Source organism: Chlorocebus sabaeus, chromosome 17 (genome assembly GCF_047675955.1).
Source record: "Chlorocebus sabaeus isolate Y175 chromosome 17, mChlSab1.0.hap1, whole genome shotgun sequence".
In the NCBI taxonomy this organism is placed as follows: domain Eukaryota; kingdom Metazoa; phylum Chordata; class Mammalia; order Primates; family Cercopithecidae; genus Chlorocebus; species Chlorocebus sabaeus.
In genome coordinates, this window is record NC_132920.1 from 61,424,944 (window position 1) to 61,448,782 (window position 23,839).

General features: G+C 36.1%; 1 protein-coding gene across 15 annotated transcripts in view; it reads right to left on the bottom strand.

Moving 5' to 3' along the window:
* Window positions 1–6,564: 6,564 nt before the first annotated feature.
* Window positions 6,565–23,839, bottom strand: part of KHDRBS2 (KH RNA binding domain containing, signal transduction associated 2) — a 638,920-nt gene continuing 621,645 nt past the window's right edge. For 7 of the 15 annotated variants that reach the window (XR_012089217.1, XR_012089216.1, XR_012089204.1 and 4 more), the window contains 3 exons: window positions 14,365–21,496; window positions 8,056–8,164; window positions 6,565–6,793 (listed from right to left, as the gene is read on the bottom strand). The gene's annotated coding sequence lies outside the window, so the exon portion shown is untranslated. Of the gene's footprint in view, window positions 6,794–8,055; window positions 8,165–13,227; window positions 13,318–14,364; window positions 21,497–21,517; window positions 22,478–23,839 lie in introns of those variants that run through there. The other 8 variants (XR_012089209.1, XR_012089213.1, XR_012089206.1 and 5 more) reach the window with 8 other exon arrangements.

Here is a 23,839-nt window from a genome sequence, read left to right on the forward strand (position 1 = left end):
GGTGGGTAAGTATGCAGTGTGGTGTTTATAAGCCCTAGTGGGAACATTATAACACAAGTCTCTGGAGTTCTGGAGCCATCTGTGGCAGAAGAATATGTGCCTTCTGAGAAACAGCTCCTGCTGTGTTGCTGAGCCCTCATAGAGACATACTGTTGCCCATGGAGTAACAGGTGACCTTCCACTCAGTATTACTCATTAAAAATTGGATTCTGTTGGACCCAGAAATCATAAAGTTGAATGGGTCCATTAGCATTCCATGTATTTTAAGACGGAAATAATACATCATGGATTGAGCCTGAGCAGGACCAGAGGGCAGGAGTATGAAACATAAGCAGGTAGCCCTTTTGGGGTTCATGTTACCCACTACAATTGCTTCATTGCCTGTGCTCCAGCTTGCACATATGGCCTGATAGAGGTTGTCCCCTATGACCAGCTGAAGAAGGGAAAATAGCCTGTCTAGCTTATGAATAGGTCAGTATGATATGTGGGGGTGAACTGAAAATTGGTAGTGGTTGCATTACAGTCACATTCAGGGATGGCTTTAAAACACAGTGGAGAGAGAAACTTTTCCTAATGGGTGGAGCTGCAAGTTAGGCACCTGGTTATCTACTCTGTGGGAAAGGAAGAGTGTCATGAGGTGAAAACATATACAAATTCTTGGCCAGAAGCCAATGGCCTAACACTGGAAAAGAAAAAGATTAGAATACTAAAGAAAAAGAGGTCTGGGGAAGAAGTATGCAGAAAGACATATGAGAGAGGATACAAAGTTTGAAGAATTTTGTATCATCTGTCAATGCCAAGAAGTTGCCTATTACAGCAGAAGTCCTGAATAACCAAGAAGACAAAATGATTTGGCCAATGACTTCAGAAGGCCTTTTTCATAGACCCTCCAGAGATGGCATGATGGGCAGATGAACAGCCTAGCCACAGTGGCCTAGATAGGGGCCATACATTGGCCCTATGGCCACTTAACTGAGGCTGATCCAGCTATTGGCACCTCTGAATGTTCAGCCTTCCAACAACAAATACCAAGTGGACACCTGTTGACAATTCAGTTACGCTGGAATTGTTCCCTTATAGAAGAACCAGGAGATCACACTCACAGGGATAGAAATACTCTTATTATGAGTAGGGGTAATACTTATGGCTTTGAGTTTTCTTCCCACAGACCTTAAGTCAGCACCATTTGCCTAATAAAAGGTTGATCCACAGACATGGAATTTGTAACATAACATCCAACAAGAGGAACTACTTCATTACAAATATGGTACAAAATTGGGCTACTGATTGAATCACATACCACAACACCCAGAGGCAGCTGGTGTCCCATAATGCTGGAAGGCACTTCTATGGCACAGTTGGAGTGCCACCTTGATGGCAATGCTGGGCAAGGGTGGGTTGGTATATGTTAGGACACAACATATGCACTAAGTCAGAGGTCTAAATAGGAAGGCTGTATGGGCCCAAGAACCAAGGGCTAGAGAAAAAAATGGCACCCTAACCATCCGCCATTTCTCCTAATGACCCATTTGGAGGTCCCAGTCTGCAAAAGGGGCAAACTCTTGCCACGGGAAACAGCAGAGATCCTGTTAAACTACAGTATAGAGCTGCTCCTGGGCGTTTTAAACTTTGTATCCAGAAGACAGCAGGAGAGAAGAGAAGTCATCATCCTGGCAGAAGAAATTGAACCTGATCTCCCGAATGAGGTAAGTGTGCTTTTACCGTAAGCAGATAGAGGTATGCGTGTGGAATCCAGGTGATCTACTTTGAAGCCTTGTGGGAGTCTCTTGTTCAATTTTAATGGTTAATTGACATGTGCAGCAATCCTAGTTTGAGAAAGTATGATTACCTCGGGCTGACCTGTCAGGAATGAGTATCCGGGTCACGTCACCAGGTAAACTAACAGGACCTCTGGGACTAACTACAGAGATGGGGTTGTAATTTGTCCTCCAAACCTTCCTCTTTCAGAATTTTTCTCAGGGAGAGTGACCCACAGGAATGAGGGAATACTTCCTAAAAACGTGTGCAGAGACTCTGAGACATTCGAGATGGACTGTGGTGGTCATGGAAGTGTACCACGCAGATATCCCCTGCAAGATAATCTGCTGCAAGAATAGTTGGCAAATAGCCTCTAGTTGCTACATTTTTGGATGCATCACAGTGTTCATGTAAAGTTCATGCTCCTCCTGGGCTGTCCCTAGCCTAGGAACAGCCTGGGGACAGCAGAGCGACTAGGGCCAGGCAATTCCTGCCTGACACAGCGCTCAGCTGAGAGCCCATCTTTGCTTTTGGATTGTATTGTTCACCCTACCCAAGCTCTCTTTTTTTTTCTTCTCTCCTTTCACAGATGTCAGACTTGCATCAGAAACTGGAGGGTTTTCCTGTTCCTGCTCCTCTTTTTTATTCTCTGCAGGTATTTCTCCCAGTAAATCACTTACACATCTAATTCTGTCTTGGAATCTGCTTCTCACAGGATTCAGACTGACACATCAGATAATGCCTATGAAAGTTCTCATTGTGATTAAAACTAAGCACTCTAATATGTTGTAGAAATGGTTTATTTCTTAAACAGCTTTCTAGTAACTCTTAACCATGCAACTGTGAATAATTTGCATGCATATACATTTTCATTATGTGAACACATGGATATAATATTGCATTTATTAATTTGAAATAACAGAAATGTTCATCTGTATTTGTCAGATGTCCATAATCTATTATAGAATTATAGAGAAGCAAAATTCCAATATATTATATTATATATTATAAATTATAATTTGTCGTACAACATATTCCTTTTCTATTTATAGATATACTTTAAAGGAAGTCATATTCCTCCTGGAATCCACCTCTGATCATTCAAAGGTTAGACAAAAAATAGCCTAAATAGAAATATATATTTTATATCGTTTTTAATTTTGCCACTGTTGCAGAGCAAGATAAAAAATCGTATTTTTAATTTGGATAAAATCCTCTTCAGAGGTAGGTACATGTGGGTATTGTTGCAGGTACAGAGGGTAGACTGGTTGGTCTTCTATTGTTTGTTAGCTGAAAACTGCAGTATTCTGTGACATTGAATTAAAATGAGAACACGTCAAATAGGGCAAATTACAGCTAAGTTTCCACTAGTCCGCAATGCAGAAAATACAGGGCGCATTAATAACTTTTGACCTCATTACTTTTGTATTTGTCTAACAAGAATGAAGTATTTAAGTCACTGCTATGGTAACTTTGGATTTACATATTTTTTTAAGATCACACTTTTTTTAGAGATTGTTTTATCTGCTCATAAAAGATACATATTCTAGACATTCGGTTAAGAAAAGAGATGCAAAAAGAATTATTTCTATTCAAGATGAAGTTTGTATCAGGCTACAAGTTGCTTTATTTAGAAAAAATATGCTGTCCATGTTTGGGTGGCTTTTCCTATGCATACTGTCTTGTCAAGGACTCTTCCCTCAACTGCAGCCCTTGCTGAGTAGCTATGCACAATGAATTATATATCATGTGACCTTTTACTTTGTGGCTGAAGCCACATCTCTAGTCTTCATTTTTCTCTCTTCAGTTTGTTTTTGGAGTTTCATCTGCCTGCTGGAATTTCCACCTGAAAGAGCTAATGTTACCTCAGATTCATTCTGTTGTGTAATAAAGAATTTGGCTGGTTTTTGTCTCTGGTCTTTGGGTGGAAGCCTCCAAATCCTTGGATTTCCCATGTGATAGGAGTGTTTGTTATTTATGTTTTATCAGCATAAACACCTGAGTTTATGCTGATGAGACGACTTATGGAGAGCCTCTAGATAGTTTATGCTGATTAGATGAGTAAAGATGGGTGGTGGCCATGCCAGAAAGTCCTATCATGTGATTACAGGGTTGGGGCTTTGAGCCTTGTGATCTTGGCCTGACTTCTGGCTTAGAAGAAGGAGGTTGAATTTTGAGTTCAACTTTATGGCCAATGAATCAATCGGTCATGCCTACATAATGAAGCTCCAACAACAACTCGATACAATGAAGCTCAGTTCACTTTTCTGGTTGTTGATACACATGGATGTGCCAAGTGGGTGATGCATTCTGGGGACATGGGTGATTCAAGTTTGGAAGCCTCTCAGATCTTGCCCTATGCATTTCTTTATTTGGTTGGTCCTGATTTTCATCCTTTCTAACAAAACTGTAATTCTGAATTTTCTGAAGTGTTGATATAATTTATTGAACTCTGTAAGTTGTTCTAGTGAATTTTCAAACCTGAGGGGGTAGTGAGAACCTCAAAAAATATAGCCAGTTGGTCCCAAGTATGGGTGGCCTGGGAACTCCAGACCTGTGACTGCAGTCTCAAGTGAGGGCAGTCTTGTGGGGTCTGTGCCCTTAACCTGTGTAATTTGACCTAACTTGCTTTGTTAGTATCTGAACTGCATTGCATATTCTTTAAATCCTGAAGCATAATCCTTTCCAAGAGCCAACAAGCTTACCTGCTGAACTTTGTTTCTATTCCCTCATTATCAGCCATTCAGTCTAATCTCTTCCCATAAACTTCTTACGTGCTTTGTCTTCAGTTCATGTCCAATGCTACATGTGTAACTTTTGTTGTTTTTTTTTTTCACCTGAGCTGTCCCAATACTACTTAAACTGGCTCATCTTCACTGTAATCTATTCTGTATTTCCCAGTGAAGTTCATCTTCCTCACACTCTCCAAACTCAAATATCTTTTTTCAGAGATGTCTAGCTAGTACCCACTGCAACATCTCTCAAGTAGCAGGCACACATGTATATGTTAAATAAATATCTCCCTGTTGTCCAAACTCCGCAGCTGCAGGGGAGCCTGCAATTGTCTCCTAGGTACCCCTTCAACCTCATCTTCTCTTACTTATGTAAATGAATCCTGTATTCCAAACCAATTACTTTACTCATCACTTTGCTTACTCTCAAACACTATGGATCCATCCCCTCTCCACTGACCAACCAGTGCCTGTCGAAAAGGCTCTGTCTCCCTTTGTACTAAGTTCCATCCCTGCTGTGTGTCTTTTTAGATTTCTCCATTCCTTAGGGATAGCTCTCACTTCTGAATTTCTGTAGTACTTATTGTATGCATACTTCCATACTGTATGTGTTGTGTTGTATGTGGTTATCAATTGGCTACTAGTCTAAACCACACAGGATTTGGGTTATTTTCTATTATTGCAGGTTATTTTGTAAAACTACACCATGGACTTACGAAAACAGGCAAATATAACTTCTTGTGATCTCAAGGACATATGTAATAGATGCGAAAGTTTTTCAGTTTTGCTATAGAGTTTCTCTTGTCTAATTAGTACAATCAGTCAAGTCTGAACTGTTAAAAACAATGAAGGTGAGAAAAATATTTTAGCTACTAATTCTTAATATATTCTAATCAACTCGATAATTTAAATGTCCTTGAAATTGTAGAGATAGCATTGTCCATATTGTCCTGCTGAGAGCCACAATTACAGAGAAATTCATTTGCTGTTCTTCATTAGGGCATGTGTGATTTTTCACTTACTTGCTGTAATCTAAACTTTTCTCACTTGAATGCCCAGATAACAAAGGCTCACTTCTCCCACCATAGAACCAAACAAAACTGCGCCTTTAAGTATAATAAGGTGACCCTTTCTCTTTCTCAACAGAGAAGGAATCATGTCCCAAACATCATTTAAGCAACACAACATATTCAGGCAGCTTTGCATCTATAATTTGGCATATATTCTTATACTACCATATGCCCATATATAATTGAAGACTAAATATTAGCATTCAATTTTTTTCATTTTGTAGTAAAGAGAAGAAAAATAAGACTTCAGTGTCACTAGTCAAAAAAGATACACAATTCAGCATTCACTTAATAGAAAGAGACATACCTTGTGTAGAAATGGCCCCAGTTTGAGAAAACACAACTTTTCAAAGAAAGATAAAGCCCTAGAAGTGATTGCAGGGAATTTACTAAGCTTTTTGGGCAAATGGGTTCTGCAGCATTAGGGCAGCACTGTTTTAAAGAGTTTTATATGTTCTGAACCTGAATGATCAATGATACTACTGAAAAACTATAATGTTATGAAGCTGAATTTTAAAGTGTAGAATACCTAATCTGTGAATAGAGATGAATGTGCTTGAAAATAAAGATGAAGTGAATAGTGAAAATTTACTTCTCTGCAAAGTTTTCTCTGATAAATTTCAAATTTCTTTGTAAGAGTCCACATTATTTTTACTTACTGTCAATGAAAATATATTTTACAGATCTTGCTTTGTCAAATATAATATTGTAGTTGTTCTATATTCCTACACCTGAGTTAATGATTTCTCTCAAATAGTACTTTCAACCATTTACAGGTTTGTGGGTCAATACACATTTTAAAATGTCCAGTAGGAAATTTTTAAATTAATTTCTATCAATTCAAAGGGATAGCAAAACTATGTGCTGATATAATAGTCTATAAAATGACATGGTGACTGAAAAATTCAATTACTTTTACTGTTATTCTAGCCTCTTGAGTTAGTTAAGCTTTATATTAAGCTAATGAGAAATGAGACTAGTAGAAAGAAATACAAAAAAGTACATATTTTAAACCCTTCTTTATTATCCAGTTTTACAGATGTGTGATAAGGTTTGGTAACTGAAGACTATCGTTGGATCAAAGTTGACTTTGGGAGTGAGCCCATGAACATTTTTTGCAGGTAGAGCAAAAGTAAACGTGAATAGCTGCATTGTGGTGAAGGCCCCCAGCAGCAACCCCTGAAGGTTTTAATGTCTTCCATGGTGAACAGGATTGTATTTGGAGGGAAGTATCTGTAACCAAACGAGACATACATGGATTGAGAAAGGCTCCCTAGGAAACGTCTCACATGCAATCAAGCATTGTGTTATGGCAACAGTGAGTTGTATGCTTACACAACAGAAATTCCCAAATGATGCCTGAAACAAGGAGGTGTAGAATAGCTACCAAAAAAGTGAGGTTTCTTAGGGGTCTTCGGACACTGAGCCAGAGAAGAGAGTGGCCTGGAAACAGTGCCAACAGTTTTGAGCAGGGAACGGATTTCATCACATTGCCCAGGGAGGGGAGCTTGGGCTCTAAATATGGGGACATAAACTGTCCCAAAGATGACATTTTGGAGTTTGGTGCATATTTTTAATTCTGAATTGAATAGGGAACTCTTATATCAGGATTCTGCATACACTGTCCATTTGTCTCTTTGTATTCTGTGGTTTTTTAGACTCTTCAGTGAGAGGCAGGATTGCTTTGGAAACAAATTGCTTTGTCTCAGCCTGGGATTCTCAAGTAACACCTCTGTCTTTCTTTGAAGAATATCTGATCTTTTCCAAGGAAGTTAAATTTGATCCAAATTTTGGAAGTGGGAAGGAACATAAAGAAAGATAAAAGGGAAAGGCAACCATTTACTTAGAAGAGACACATCACTAAGTTTTTGGCATCAGGACCAGCAACACAATACTTATTCAGTACATGCCATCATTTTAAACAATCAGTTTATGAGTACCTCTTACATGCTAATATAATGTTAGATATTGGAGCTATAAAGACAAATAGGTTCCTTCTGCCCTAAGGAAACTTATATCTTTATAGGGGACACAGACGAGTAAGCCAAAAAAAAAAAAAAACAATACAGTGTGTTACATTTTCTGGTAAGTTTGCTGCTGGAGGCACTTTGGGAGGGGGAATATCTAACCCACTTCAGGAGCAAGGGGAAAGGGTTAGAAAATATTTTCAAAGAAGTAGTGGCTGAAGTTAAGGCTATATATCAAATACGTCTTTGTGAGTGTTTGTCTAAAGGGCTATCTGTTGAATTGTGACAAGTAATTATAGCAGTGGTACTTAGAGATGAGTTAGTATTGTGTCTTGAATGTCCACCAGAGAATTCTGACTTGATAGAAATAGGAGGTCATTTAAATTTTTAAGCTGGGAGCAACAATAAGGCAGAAATTCTTCTAAAGCTTTCTGTCCATAGATCAATCAGATGGAAAGGGGATTGGAGGTGGAGATGTAAGTTAGTTATTTTGTTAAACAACTTGACTGTGGGGCAATAGAAACCAACCTGAATCTAGGAGGGTGGTTATGGGGAAAACACAAATCATCTGAATGTGAGTCTGGATTCTGAGTTTGTCTCCAGTGGCTTTTCCGTAGGAATGGTCATTTCATCCAAACTGGAGGAGAGAAGAAAACTATAAATCAATCAGCAAGAGCATCCAACTGATAACTAGTTCAAAGACTATCTGTGAAACTCTTTTGAGATGTAAATATAGATTTTGAAAGAGACATGAGAATAAACACAAACAGCAAAGAAGGTAAAAGTTGGTTCCTAGATGAAGGTACTGGTGTCCACTTACATGCCCTTTATCCTTTTGTTTAACATTGCTTTTGCTACTGTTTTTTCATCATTATGAAAATTTCTTAAAAGAAGATAGGAATCACTATGTGAAAGGATTGGCACCAAGTATTATGAATATGGCCAACAGAAACTTGTGGTCAAAATAAATTTTGATATACCTAAATGTTATTTGATACCAAATGATTTTTAGAAGAAAGTGGTATGTGATACTTTAGAAGAAAGTCCTAGTATGAGAATTTAGCAAACTCAAAATAATTTATCATGATAAATATCAGTGCAGTAAAGGAGGAAGAAAACACTTAAGGAGCCTTTATACTTCATGCATTGTACTACGCGTTTTACTAGAATAAAAATACTTGATGAATTAGAATGTGTACAGATCATATTTTATTATCTTGGTTGAGAAGTTTAGTAGAATATATTAGTTCATCCTAACAAATAAGATTACAGCATAAACAATTTTGAAAAATAATTTAGAAATCTAAAAGTAAAAGTTCATATGAAATTTAAAACTTTAGGCCATTGATTGTGAATGGCATATTCTTGATCATACATATTTTCTACCTTTGTTTATATGTAATTCTGTTGTTGCCTATGCTTTAGGTCAATCCCTATGAAGATGGTTAATTTTCATTGCTCTGTTGGTTGAAGCTACTTCTTCTGGCAGGGTCACTGCACATTTTCTCAGGGGTGGTTCACCTCAAATTCATTGCTACCACAGGAAAATTAACAAAGCAGATATCCTACTGATCTCAGGTCACAATAATAGTTTTCCCATACATGAAGGGCAGTGTGCAATTACACAAATATAAATGAAAATTAATATTCTCTTTGTTTAAACATTCTAATTTATCTCTTGGTTATCTTTTTTGAAGTATTCATGTTTTGAGGTTAAAAAAAGAACTGAGTAAAAGCCTACTTATAACAAAATAAATTACCCTTTGATATCCAGTGCAGCAACCTAGTATTTGAGAAAAACAGAACTCCACAAAGGCTTAATATATTCAGAATTTGACAAAGTGTGACCCATTTGCAGAAGCAGAAAATACACCACAGGTATTTTAGTGTTTCTTATTTTTCTTCCAAAAGCAGATAAATCATATTTACCAGCCAAAGAAAAGAACTGTTTCCAAACTTACTTGTTTAGAGAAAAATAGAGAAACAGGGGGGAAAAATACAATAATTTTGACTCGGAAAGATAATCTCAAAATACGAAATGTGGAGGGCTTTAAAAGATCTCATAAGAATGGCAAAATATGGGAAGTATTTGATGAACTTTTTTTTTAATTATTATTATACTTTGAGTTCTAGGGTACATGTGCATAACGTGCAGGTTTGTTACATATGTATACTTGTGCCATGTTGGTGTGCTGCAGCCATCAACTCGTCAGCACCCATCAACTCGTCATTTACAGCAGGTATAACTCCCAGTGCAATCCCTCCCCGCTACCCCCCTCCCCATGATAGGCCCCGGTGTGTGATGTTCCCCTTCCCAAGTCCAAGTGATCTCATTGTTCAGTTCCCACCTATGAGTGAGAACATGCGGTGTTTGGTTTTCTGTTCTTGTGATAGTTTGCTAAGAATGATGGTTTCCAGCTGCATCCATGTCCCTACAAAGGACACAAACTCATCCTTTTTTATGGCCGCATAGTATTCCATGGTGTATATGTGCCACATTTTCTTAATCCAGTCTGTCACTGATGGACATTTGGGTTGATTCCAGGTCTTTGCTATTGTGAATAGTGCCGCAATAAACATACGTGTGCATGTGTCTTTATAGCAGCATGATTTAGAATCCTTTGGGTATATACCCAGTAATGGGATGACTGGGTCATATGGTACATCTAGTTCTAGATCCTTGAGGAATCGCCATACTGTTTTCCATAATGGTTGAACTAGTTTACAATCCCACCAACAGTGTAAAAGTGTTCCTATTTCTCCACATCCTCTCCAGCACCTGTTGTTTCCTGACTTTTGAATGATCGCCATTCTAACTGGTGTGAGATGGTATCTCATTGTGGTTTTGATTTGCATTTCTCTGATGGCCAGTGATGATGAGCATTTTTTCATGTGTCTGTTGGCTGTATGAATGTCTTCTTTTGAGAAATGTCTGTTCACATCCTTTGCCCACTTTTTGATGGGGTTGTTTGTTTTTTTCTTGTAAATTTGTTTGAGTTCTTTGTAGGTTCTGGATATTAGCCCTTTGTCAGATGAGTAGATTGCAAAAATGTTCTCCCATTCTGTAGGTTGCCTGTTCCCTCTGATGGTAGTTTCTTTTGCTGTGCAGAAGCTCTTTAGTTTAATGAGATCCCATTTGTCAATTTTGAACTTATTTTAAAAATAATCATTGCTATAGATGCCTACAGGCCCTTTACACGCTGTGAGGATATTGAATGATTCATAGATGCTACATGTTCACACTGCCATTTTTTATAGGTAATTCCTAAGATTTTTGTCAGAAGTTTAAAATATACTGGAAAAAGAATAAACAACATTAAAATACAAACTCTGCAATCTGCCTTAGGTATTCTCCTAAGTGCTCATATTTATAATAGCACTTTTTCGATTTTTCTGCATGTGCCATTTTAATTTTTTCTCTTTTAAGAGAACATCAACTCCTTCAACATGGGGAACTCTGTCTTGCACATCCCCATGTGCCCAGTCCCTTGTACTGCACTTAACACATGATGTATCCACACATGTTTGCCAAATATAAGAAGGAGTAAACAAGCACCGGAGCTCAAGGGCAATTCTTTATGAAAAAGAGTGTATCTTAATATATAGATTGAGATACTTTTATATTACTCAAGCATTGAAAATAGATCCATATGTTCACTGATTATGTTTAAATCTTCCAGACGTCCTCTCAAAAAGGACTTACATAATACTCATTTATGTCATTTAATTTTTATAAAGTACCAAAATAGCATGCCCTTGTAATTAACACTGTAATTAATATTACCTTAAAAATTCTAAGTGGTAAACATTATGTTGATGAACTGGGACAATGACGGAGATGTCATTTCAAATAACCACATTTTCGGAATTCACACTGAGCTATGCTTTAAGTCTAAGTCAGAGTTGGGACTAAAATTGTTTTTGTTTTTTATTTACTTCAATAAAAATTTAAAATGATATAGAGGGATTTAAAAAGGCTTTCAAAACTGCATTTAAAAATGCAGTTCCTTTATTTGTTGACAATCACTCCCAGTGGCCTGGTCAGACAGATCGGATGTGGCTAGAATGACTTGTGTCCACAATGCTGCAGATCAAATTAAAAAAAAAAAAAAAAAAAGTTGGAAATGGCTTTTGGAACTCTTGGAAACCACTTCCAGTCTAAACCCACAAGGGCAGAAATAATCAATAATGGTAGCCATTTGGTTTCATTCACTTCTGTTAATGAACATGCTCACAACTCACTAAAAGCATTCTAACGGGACTGGGATGGATTTCAATTCTCTGGTGACTGACAAAAATAGAGCCTTTGACAAAACCTGTGGGGTTGCATTGCTCTCCACTGTCTTTCCCTGTCCTAATAGACAGTGGTGGTGTTTAACTCCCAAAATTGCCATCTTGGTAGCGACTGACAAACAGTTGATGTGTAACTATTAGCTAAATATCTGTGATTTTTTATTCAATTTATTTTAGGAAAGCATCTATAAACTGTAGAGCAGTTTCAAATATGTAAAATCTGTAAATGCAGGCATAAAGGTCTCAAGAAAAAATGGGCTCAGAGCTGATTTAATCAGTGTATTAATATTCAGTAGGATAATTTCCATTTCTGTAGTCTCTGCCCTAGTTCAAGTAAGCATTAATTTGTATCTAATAAAGTGTCATTAATACTGTGGATACTTAAAAATTGCTTTTGATAAATGAACAACATCTGGCTTATTGCAGCAGCCTCTTAACTTGTCTTACTTTATTTAAGTTCCTTCCAATTATTATCTATTTTATAGCTAACTGCCAAAAACAGAAATCTTCTTGTAATTTTCCACCATAGGTAATTTCTTGCTTATGAAACTAGTTTTCTTTTTTTTTACAAAATCAAAATTCCTGTGCTTGAGATGAAATTTTCTCCATCAATTTTCCTAGGTTTTCATTTCTTACTATCTAATCTCATTAATTCATTGCACCAGCATTTTTCAAAAAGTACATTTTAATTTTTTGATGACTACCAAATATAGTCTTTATTTTAAAAATGCAGTTTAAGAATTTCTGAAATAAGTATACCAGCCCACTGGTAAACAAAGAATAGAAGGTCTCTATGATTTCAGAAAATGCCCTTTTCTCATATCCAAGTCATTTCTCATAGCCAAGTCATTCTTGGGCAAGAATGGGAGAAGATGTGAAGATAAAAGGGAAGTGATGATTGGTCTGTCTCTTTGTCAGTTGCTTCTTTTTCTCCCTAATTTTAAAACCATAATGTCTGCACATGAGAGGATTTAGTGTTCAAAGGGATAATAAATCTTTTCAGAGGGAGTGGACAGTATAGTTACTGACCAAGTGTAAATTTACTTAAGTGCACATTTAGGGGCTTCTCAGGGGTTCTAGTATTATGGTTGCATATCACCCGAAATTGAATTTTTTCCTGCCCTAATGTCTCATGTAGCAAAGGGGGAAATGAAGATAAACTGAAATGAATGAATAAATCTAGGCTTTTTAATAATTATTTTTCTTCAATAAGATAATTCAACTTAAATCTCAAGGCCTGGAATAGAAAAAGTGTTCTTTACATACCTATGCTCTATGTTGAGGTTCCCATCACACAAACAAACTTTCAAAACTTGTCAAATAAAAATAATTATTAAAAAGCCTAGATTCATAGTTTCTAGGTCACTGGAGATTTATTATTGAAAATGATAACATCTTTTCATTTACCGTTCTAATTCATCAGTTACAACTTTCCACTTCATGGAGTCCCAGAGAATCTGAGTCAATTTCTCAATCAGCTCTAGCATCAGGTATCAACTGTATTACAAAAAAAAATCTCAACAACAGTTTCCAAGATCAAACATAGAAGAAAATTATAGAGTTAACTTTTTAACTTGTCTTCCTTTCTTATCCTATGCTGGGAAATATGTTTCCTACAATATTCCCCAGTTTCTTCCAAATTATGTTTTTAATGGATTCCTATACCTAAAATGAACTTTTTTGTATGGTCAAATCATTCTGCTCAGAACTGCCATTATAACATTTTGAAAATGATTCTTTATTCATTTCATTTACATGTTCAAGTGACATCTCTACAAAATGAGAAACATCCTCTTTACATTCAAGAACCTCCATAATTTGATTTCTATTTACTGTATCAGTTTTTATTTACTAATCACTTCTAAAACTCTGAATTCTATGACTCCTGAACATAATTTATACTTATTAATTTGTCTCCCCATCTAGAGTTTAACCACCTTCTCTGTTCCTGAAATGCTCTCCTCTTCTCAACCTACTCGTACTAGTCCTCATACCTTTATGGACTTTCCTTGATTCCTCAAATGGAAGCTATTTTCATTAACAAAATGTATATAGGACTTTCCATCTAATCTTGTGGCTCAATATGGCATGCAATTTTGTACTCAGCTCCCAGGGGACATTTGGCAATGTCTGGAGGCATTTTTGGTTGTCACAACTGGGGAGATGCTATTGGCATCTAATGGATAGAGGTCAGAGATGCTGCTAAATACTCCACAATATATAGGATGGCTCTCCACCATTAAGAAGTATCTGATTCAAAATGTCAATAGTGTTGCTGTTGAAAAATCCTAACCTAATTCAATCTTACACCTCTATTTCAAACCTGCCTATAATTTTACTTCTATATGTATGTGTTAATCATCTGTACTAGAATACAAGTCTTTGAAATACTAGGACCACATCTCATGCACAATTTTATTTCTTCAAAAGGCCTAGCACAAAGGCTGATATACGTGTGGACACTCAAAAATGTTTAAAAAACCTATGTGACATAGAATATCTAGATCATCATTTATTGAATAAACATACAAGAACACCACTTACCAATAAAGCTCCATTATGTTCAACATACACTTTCTTTGATGACTTTGATAATTCAGTTGTCATTTGAGGATCTTTAAATAGTAAAAATCAATTAGCATTATTCTAGTAAAGAGAGAACTTATAGTTCAACATATATATTTATAGCTAATAAGCAGAAAACAGATTATTTTATAAACTTCACTGTATTTTTATAACAGATGAAAAGTTTCGAGTTTGAGGTTTGCAGAGCTAATATATCTATCTTTAATAGAGTTATCTTCTGCCTCTCCTATATTAAATGTGTTGAGCAGTTGTTGTTGTCTTAATGTGCTACAAACAACTAATCCTTGCTTTATGAAGGTCTCTCAGCTGCTGTACAGTAGGTGCTGGTTAAATCAGCTCCAATTTGTTTGCATTCCTCTAAGTGGAGCATCTAGCTGTTGGGCAAAATAAAACATTAAATTATCTTGCCAATTTGCTATAAATATTTGAAAATGATTGCTATTGGAATACATAAACAGTTTTTTAAGTTCCCTTATGAAATGAGCTGATGCATTTTGGTTACTAATTAAATATCTATGTTTATATAATGTCCTACAGTCTCTCATATATGGAAAAATGAATATAGCTTAGTGGCTGCCTGTTCTAGAGGACAATGTTCAAGCTATTTAGCTTGCCATTCAATATCTGCCCAAAGCTGTCCCCTACTTATCTTTTAGGCATATCTCTTTCCTAAATATTCTGCTTCTGCTGAATTATTTTACTTATAATTTCTTGAATATATTTCTCACTTTCCACACCTCTAATATTTATGTCTTTTTCCCTCTTAAAATCTATAGAATGAACATTTTTCTATCACAGATTGAGCTTTCTCTTTTTACCCTTCTCCCAATCCAAATTCCTCTTGAATTGCCGATCACTGTAACTCATCCATCTCACATGCTAACTCTTCCAAAATGGCCGCCCCTCATCTTTCAAACCATACTTCTGCTTTTGAAATGTTAGTCCCTATACTACTTAATTAAGCTATGCTGCCATGTTGTTGTCATTATATTTATGCATTTTTATTTTTCATTTTCCTCAGATGGTAAAGTCTTGGGGGTAGGGACCGTGATTTACAAACGTCTTTGAATCACACTCAGCACCTAGTAGTACACTGTCCTGTACATAGTAATTGTTCATTATACAGTAGTTAAATAAATGTTGAATGAGTTATGATTTTGCATTAGAACTAGAAAATGGTGTGACAACCCGGTTATAAAACATAAAACAAAGTGTTTTTCTGATAGATATAATAACCAAATAATCAAACCATAATATATACAAATATAGTAACCAAAAGTGATGTGGGGACCTTGTTTGGATTTTGATTTGAACAAACTAACTGTAAATGGGTATTTGTGGCACAACTGGTGAAATGCATAATAGATGATACTAAGAATCTATGGTATGAGAAAGGCATGCTCATTATGTCAAAATAGTTATCAGTTAGAGATGCACACTGAATAACTTTCAAATAACAAGTTTGATATTTGCTTTAAAATATTAGATAAAATGTATGAGAAATAATAAAAAAAACTTGGCAGCATTTGTCAAAATATTGATAATTATTGAAGCAGAGTAAAGAGTACATGGTATACATTATACTATACCTCTGTAGTTTAATGTAGGTCTAAATATTTCCATAAAAAGTTTAAATAGACATAAAGGAAAATGCCATAGAATAATCTTTCAGTCATTCATATAGTAGGAAAGTAATTATTAAGTTACTTAAGACACTGACTATAAGAGATTCTATGATTTGAATACATTTTCATTTTACAGTGTGTAACCCAACACCTAAGACCAATTCAAATACAAAAACATTCCACTGGTTGCTTAATGTCCTACTCCCTTGTATACCACCCAAGGCTATTGAATGCTTAGTGAGTCTGGCTTTTCACTGTTCTCTAAGGACCCATCACTGTTACTCATAACTGTCTGGCTTAAGAAGGTTGGAGTCAACACAATAGATAGTTACTGACTGAAAAGGATTTACTCTCTTATCCTGAGAATGACCAACAGCCCTGTAAAAGGCAGAACACTTCTTTATCTTTGTTAGCTGAACTGGATCCATTCATCTTCAACATCACAGAAGAAAAATGATGTGATGAAAACCTTTCTTGAATAGACATACCAGAGATCAGGTAAGAAATTTTGGACATGGCCAAGTAGCAAACAATAAAGAAAGATGGCATTCAAAGGCAGAAAACATATGAATTGGTGATTTGAACTTCAGACTTACAGTCTTTCAGTTTTGTCGCCACTTTCTTAGACAAACTCCTCTTTATTACTCCTTCCATTGATCTGAAGCCTCTAACCTTGGTTATCTGTTAGCACGCTCAAAATCACCCCCAAAAAAGCATAAAACCTAAGTCATATTCTTGTGCATGCTATGGGAACACAACCTCCAAAGAAGTGCTCTGCCTTCTCAGTTTTCAATCACCATTAAGCTCTTCCCTCCATTGTCAGAGATGCACCTCCATTTTCCTATGGATTACTTAAATAACTTCTGTATTGGTCTCTTGTTTCCAAGATTTTCTCTCTGCAACACACATAATGGAATGCTTTTAGGTTAGGCTTCCTAAAATACAGCACTTAGCATGCCACTCTCATATTCAAAAGCTTCCACTGGCTCACCATTGCCTGTTAAATAAAGCACATTGCCGTTCACTCAGTATTTCAGACCTCACAAATCTAAAGTCTACACTCTAATCTTGACTTTCTTTAAGCAACTTGAAACTGTAAACCAACTGAACTAGTTGCAGGTCCCTGAAAATACTCTGTACTTTGGGGTTTCCATTCTTTCCTCCTGTTAGTTAAAGCATCTCTTTTTAAACATTTCCACTCAAGGTACCCTCCAATTCTTCATTTCATCATCCCTTAGCATGTAACCTTGTCAGAATTGGCCTCTTACTCTGTAAGAATCTATAGCTCTTCATGTGTATCTTTCTTAGATATTTCTCTCACTAGTATTATAATATGTTATGAGCTTCATTTCTCTGGTCAACCATAAGCGCTTTGAAAACACAACTGCTTTATTTCATCTTTGTATCCCTAGTCTCTGGCACAGTGGTCTGTACTTACAATATGTTTAATAGACATTGGTTAAAGGGCTGATAGAAAGAATATTAAAGGTTCTATGCAAAGATAGAGATAGAGGTCAAGCAGTGCTTTCACAAATTGAAACATCATGATATTTAAATTCTAGTTATGAAATAAATTATTGTCATTCAATTAGGGCATTGCTGGAAATTGGATTAAGTACATTCTTTGTTTTTTCACCTTTAGTCCTCTCAATTCTATAATTTTAGAGATGACGGAACTGAGATTTGGAGAGATGAGGTAGCTTGTTGGTATGCGGTCTGAGATTCCCTTTCTAATTATACTATTAACATGTCTATGGAGCTCCAGAGTTTTGATGACATACCATGAGGGACACCTCAAACTAAAACAGACAATAATCTCACTTCCCATTCCCTACTTCTGTAACAGAAAAATTTGTTTTCTTTGTTTTGTATAGTGAAATTTTATTTTTTATTTTTACCTTGAATACCTGGAAGATAGGACATTCACTTTTTTATTTGCCATTATATCCTCTATTACCTTTGTCTTATACCGGATAATTTTACATACTTAAATTATTTACTTGAATGTACTGAAATATACAACTCTTCACTTAATGTACTAAGAATGATTTTAAGGCCAGGCGCTGTAGCTCACACCTACAATCCCAGCACTTTTGGAGTCCAAGGTGGGGGGATTGCTTGAGCCCAGGAGTTCAAGACAAGCCTGGGCAACAAGGTGAAACTCTGTCTCTATATTAAAAAAAAATAAAGTTAGCCTGGCATGGTGGAGTATGCCTGTGGTCCCAGCTACTGGGGAGGCTGAGGTGGGAGGATGTCTTGAGGTTGCAGTGAGCTGAGATCACACCAATGTACTCCAGCCTGGGTGACAGACTGAGACTCCACCTCAAAAAAAAGAAGAAGAAATTTTAAATAAAAATTTAGGTTACATTTACTTCCACAAAGAAGACACATCATGAGCCTATGCACCTATTTAAATAATGCCATCGTGTTCCAACAAATATGTTCTAATCCACTTTTGGAACTATTCTAAGAATCAATATATGTCTCATAAGAAAATACATTTTATTACTTTATAGTCTAAATTCCTACTTGTCCCAAATAGTTTTGGTTCTTTAAAGAAATGTTTTCCACCCTGAAAGGATAAAACCATTGTGAGAATACTTAAAATGCGATGTTAAAATCCAATGCCAAAAATGACATTTAAAAATTATTTCGGGAGATGCAAGGCTCACAAAGGTGGCCACTTAAAAGAGAGCTTGAGTGTGCAAATACTGATATGTGTGCATGTGTACATATATATATTATGGTATGTATATATATTTTGATATGTATGTTCTGATATGTATATACATATGTACACACTGTATATTTTTATTTCCCTAGTTATAGCTTATATCAGAAATATCAAGCAAATTCTGTATATAAAAAAATTCAAAAAGATTCAAAATGAAAAATTTCTTCTGGGAATGAGAAACAAAATTTTTTATGACAAAATTTAGCAACCTTTCATGTTAAAAACTCTCAATAAACTAGGTATTGAATGAACATACCTCAGAATAACAAGAGCCATCTATGATGAACCCACAACCAACATCATACAGAATGGGCAAAAGCTGGAAGCATTCCCTTTGAAAACAGGCATAAGACAAGGATACACTCTCTCACCACTCCTATTCAACACAGTATTGGAAACCCTGGCCAAGCAATCAGGCAAGAGAAAGAAATAAAGGGCATCCGGCCGGGTGCGGTGGCTCAAGCCTGTAATCCCAGCACTTTGGGAGGCCGAGATGGGCGGATCACGAGGTCAGGAGATTGAGACCATCCTGGCTAACACGGTGAAACCCCGTCTCTACTAAAAAATACAAAAAAACTAGCTGGGCCAGGTGGCGGGCGCCTGTAGTCCCAGCTACTCGGGAGGCTGAGGCAGGAGAATGGCGTGAACCCGGTAGGCGGAGCTTGCAGTGAGCTGAGATCCGGCCACTGCACTCCAGCCCAGGCGACAGAGCGAGATTCTGTCTCAAAAAAAAAAAAAAAAGAAAAAGAAAAAAAGAAATATAGGGCATCCAAATAGGAAGAGAGGAAGTCAAACTATCCCTGTTTGCAGACAACATAATTCTACCTGTAGAAAACCCCATAACTTCAGCCCCAAATCTCCTTGATCTGAAAAACAACTTCAGCAAAGTTTCAGGATACAAAATCAATGTACAAAATTCAATTCCTATACACCCTAACAGCAGCTAAGCCAAGAGCCAAATCAATAACACAATCCCATTCATAATAGCCACACAAATAATAAAATACCTAGGAATACAGCCTACTAGGGAGGTGAAAGATCTCTACAATGAGAATTACAAAACACTGCTCAAAGAAATCAGAGATAATGAAAAGAAATGAAAACATTCCATGCTCATGGATAGGAAGAATCAATATCATTAAGATGGTCATACTGCCAAAACAATTTACAGATTCAATGCTATTCCTATCAAACTACCAATGACATTCTTCACACGACTAGTAAAATTATTTTTAAATTTATATGGAACCAAAAAAAAAAAAAAAAAACCCAAATAGCCAAGGCAATCATAAGCAAAAAGAACAAAGCTGGAGGCATCATGTTACCTGACTTCAAACTATACTACAGGGATATAGTAACCAAAACAGCATGGTACTGGTATGAAAGCAGACACATAGACCAATGGCACAGCATAGAGAGACTAGAAATAAGGCCACACACCTACAGCCATCTATTCTGACAAAGCCAACAAAAACAAGCAATGGGGAAAGGACTCCCAATTCAAAAATGGTGCTGGGATAACTGGCTAGCTGTGTCCCAGATGATTGAAACTGAATCCCTTTGTTACACCATATATAAAAAAATATCAACTAACAATGGATGAAAGACTTAAATGTAAAACCTCAAATTATAAAAACCCTGGAAGACAACTTAGGCAATATCATTGTGGACACAGAAATTGGCAAACATTTCATGAAAAAGACCCTAAAAGCAATAGCAATAAAAGCAAAAATTGACAAATGGAATCTAATTAAACTTAAGAGTTTCTGTACAGCAAAAGAAACTATCAACAGAGTAAACACAACCTACAGAATGAGAGAAAGTATTTACAAACTGTGCATCTGACCAAGGTCTAATATCCAGAAATTACAAGGAACTTTAAGCAAATTTACAAGAAACAAAAACAACCCCATTAAAAAGTAGGCAAAAGACATGAACAGACATTTTCTAAAGAAGACATACATGTGGCCAACAAGCATATGAATAAAAGCTCAATATCACTAATCATTAGAGAAGTGCAAATCAAAATAATAATGAGATACCATCTCACACCAGTCAGGATGGCTATTACTAAAAAGTCAAAAAATAACAGGTGCTGGCAAGGTTATGGAGAAAAGGGAATACTTATATACTACTTGTGGGAGTGTAAATTAGTTCAACCACTGTGGAAAGCAGTATGGTGATTTCTCAAAGAGCTAAAAACAATTACTGTTCAACCTAGCAATCTCATTACTGGGTATATACTCAAAGGAATAAAAATTATTCTACCATGAAGACACATGCATGCCAACGTTCTTTGTAGCACTATTCACAATAGCAAAGAACGGAATCAACCTAAATGCCCATCAATGAAAAATTGAATAAAGAAAATGTGGAACATATACACCATGGAATGCTACACAGCCATAAAAAAGATGAGATCATGTCCTATGAAGGAACATGGATGGAGTTGGAGGCCACCATACTTAGCAAACTAATGCAGAAACAAAATGAAATATCGCATGTTCTCACTTGTAAGTAGGAGCTAAATAATGAGAACACATGGACACATAGGATGGAAAAAACATACACTGGGGCCTATCAGAGGGTGGGAGATGGGAGAAGGAAGAGGCTCAGGAAACATAACTATTGGCTACTAGGCTTAGTACCTGAGTGATAAAAAAAATCTGTACAACAAACCCCTGCAAGATGCGTTTACTTACGTAAGAAACGTTGACATATGCACTTGAACCTAAAATAAAAATTAAAAAAATAAACTAAAACAACAAAAAAATACTTTGGCAGCCCAAAAAACTGTATTTGAGTAGTTCTTGGAGCTTTGAAAGAGCAGATGGATAACCTAAAGATATTTCAGGTTGGTATTTTCAAATTGTTTCCTTCCTTGAATGCTATCCCCAAAAGATTTAACTGTGTGTGGAAGTTGGTGGAGAAGACATTGGTAGTTAAATGTGTTGGTCAGATACAGCTCTGAAAGACCTATGGAGCATAATAACACATTAAAGGCTTAGGGACATTTGCCAAGAAAGAAATGTTTAACATCATTTTTCCGATACATTTGATAACGAATCACTTTTTCTTTTTTAACATGACCTTTAATAACATTCCCGATATCTACCTTAAGTAGAACCCTAACAGTCAGGCTGATGATTGTGATGGTGGTATGGCGGCATCACTTATATTCCTTTTAGTAAACACATATATTTTTGTTCCTTGAACAGTTTCCTGTGCTTGTATCCATCTTCTCATTTACCAGTTGTATAACTGCGGCAAGTTATTTAATATCTGAGTCTCAGTCCTTTTATTTGTAAAATAAAGATAACCTAATACCTATTCATAAGGTTTTCAAAGGATTAAATGAGTCAGTCCATAGAAGGTACTTAGAGCTGTGTTCAATCACTCTATGGTGTGATCTTGGACAATTCCTGTGGCTCAGCTAGAAAACATTAATATTTCCACACAATGGCAATCTTTCCTTCTGACAGTTTTTAGTTATAGGAATGTTATGTAAATGGGCACACAATGCTATAAACAGAAGTATTGTTTTCTACAATGAACACTAAATAAGCTCCCAGAGTAACAAGTCTCTTAACACAGTTTGTTTCCAGATTCCTTGGCTCCCAGATCCAGAGGAGTAGGCGGATGCTTTCAGGGCCATATTTCACAGTGTATGTCTTTTCCTCCAAGGACAACTACTTTCTTTTCTTCTGTGTTGCTTTTCGTCAGTTAAAAAAAAATACACAAACATCATTATTTGGGGTATGCAAAAAAATAGCATTTGGTAATTATGGAGAGACATGTCAATACATGTTATTCATTTGTCCATTATTAAGAAAATGATTATTCTGGTTTCTTGAACTTATAAAGTTGTGAAGAACACAGCCTTTGTAATTTGGCTTTTACATATGTTTAGAAAAGTCCTTGAAGTTCCTCAGTTCCCATATCATCTTTACCTCCCAGAAAAACATATTTCACTCACCTATGTATGCAACCAGAAAAGTTTATTATATATTTGAGCTCTTTTATATCTAACTTTTTATTAGGAAAGAACAAGCAGAAAACGAATACATATGCTACAATTTTATTTATTTATTTATTTATTTATTTTTGAGATTAAGTCTTACTCGCCCAGGCTGGAGTGCAGTGGCATGATCTCGGCCCACTGCAACCTCCTCCTCCGGGGTTCAAGTAATTCTCCCTTCTCAGCTTCCCAGGTAGTTGGGATTACAGGCACCCACCATCATGCCCGGCTAATTTTTGTATGTTTGTAGAGATGGGGTTTCACCATGTTGGCCAGACTGGTCTTGAACTCCTGACCTCAGGTGATCCACTCGCTGCTGGAATTACAGGTGTGAGCCACTGTGCCCAGCCCATATGTTACAAATTTAAATATGCAATTGATCTTTATCATCTTTACAACCTTTACTCTTATGATTCTGAGAATAAAATAAGATCAGTGAAAAATGATGGTGAAAGTATTTTCTATATGGTAAATCATTCTGAAAATATGTTTACTGAGAGCTATAACAACAAATTAGTGTGTGGGGATTTTCATACTTAGGTTTATAATATTACTTGTTTTATATTTCAAAGGAGGGACCAACCTTAGTCAGTATTTTCAAAAACAGATATCGACAAGTCAATAAAACATGATGTTTTTGTAAGCGAATGTGTAATTCTCTATAATTATCTATAATTGTAGATAATTATATAACATTATACAGAACTCCAATGTTTGTTAACCATTCCTCCCTGCCATAGATATGAATCCTGTTCAGTTATTAGTTATGATGCACAGGATTAAAACATAGATTATAAGATGCACTTAGTTTCTATATTCTGAAATCAGATGCTTCTCACGATCAATATTCAAAAAATTGCTGATTATATTTTATACCAAAAGTTTTCATTTAATGTATGACATGTCTTGCAATCAACTTTGTTTCATAGTTAAAGAAGTAGAGGATATTGTACCATCATTTGTCCAGAGATCTTTTGTGGATATGTTGATATCACTCAATTAGCCTCCATGATCTTTTATGCATTCCAACTATTTATTTTTGCTATGAAGTACTTA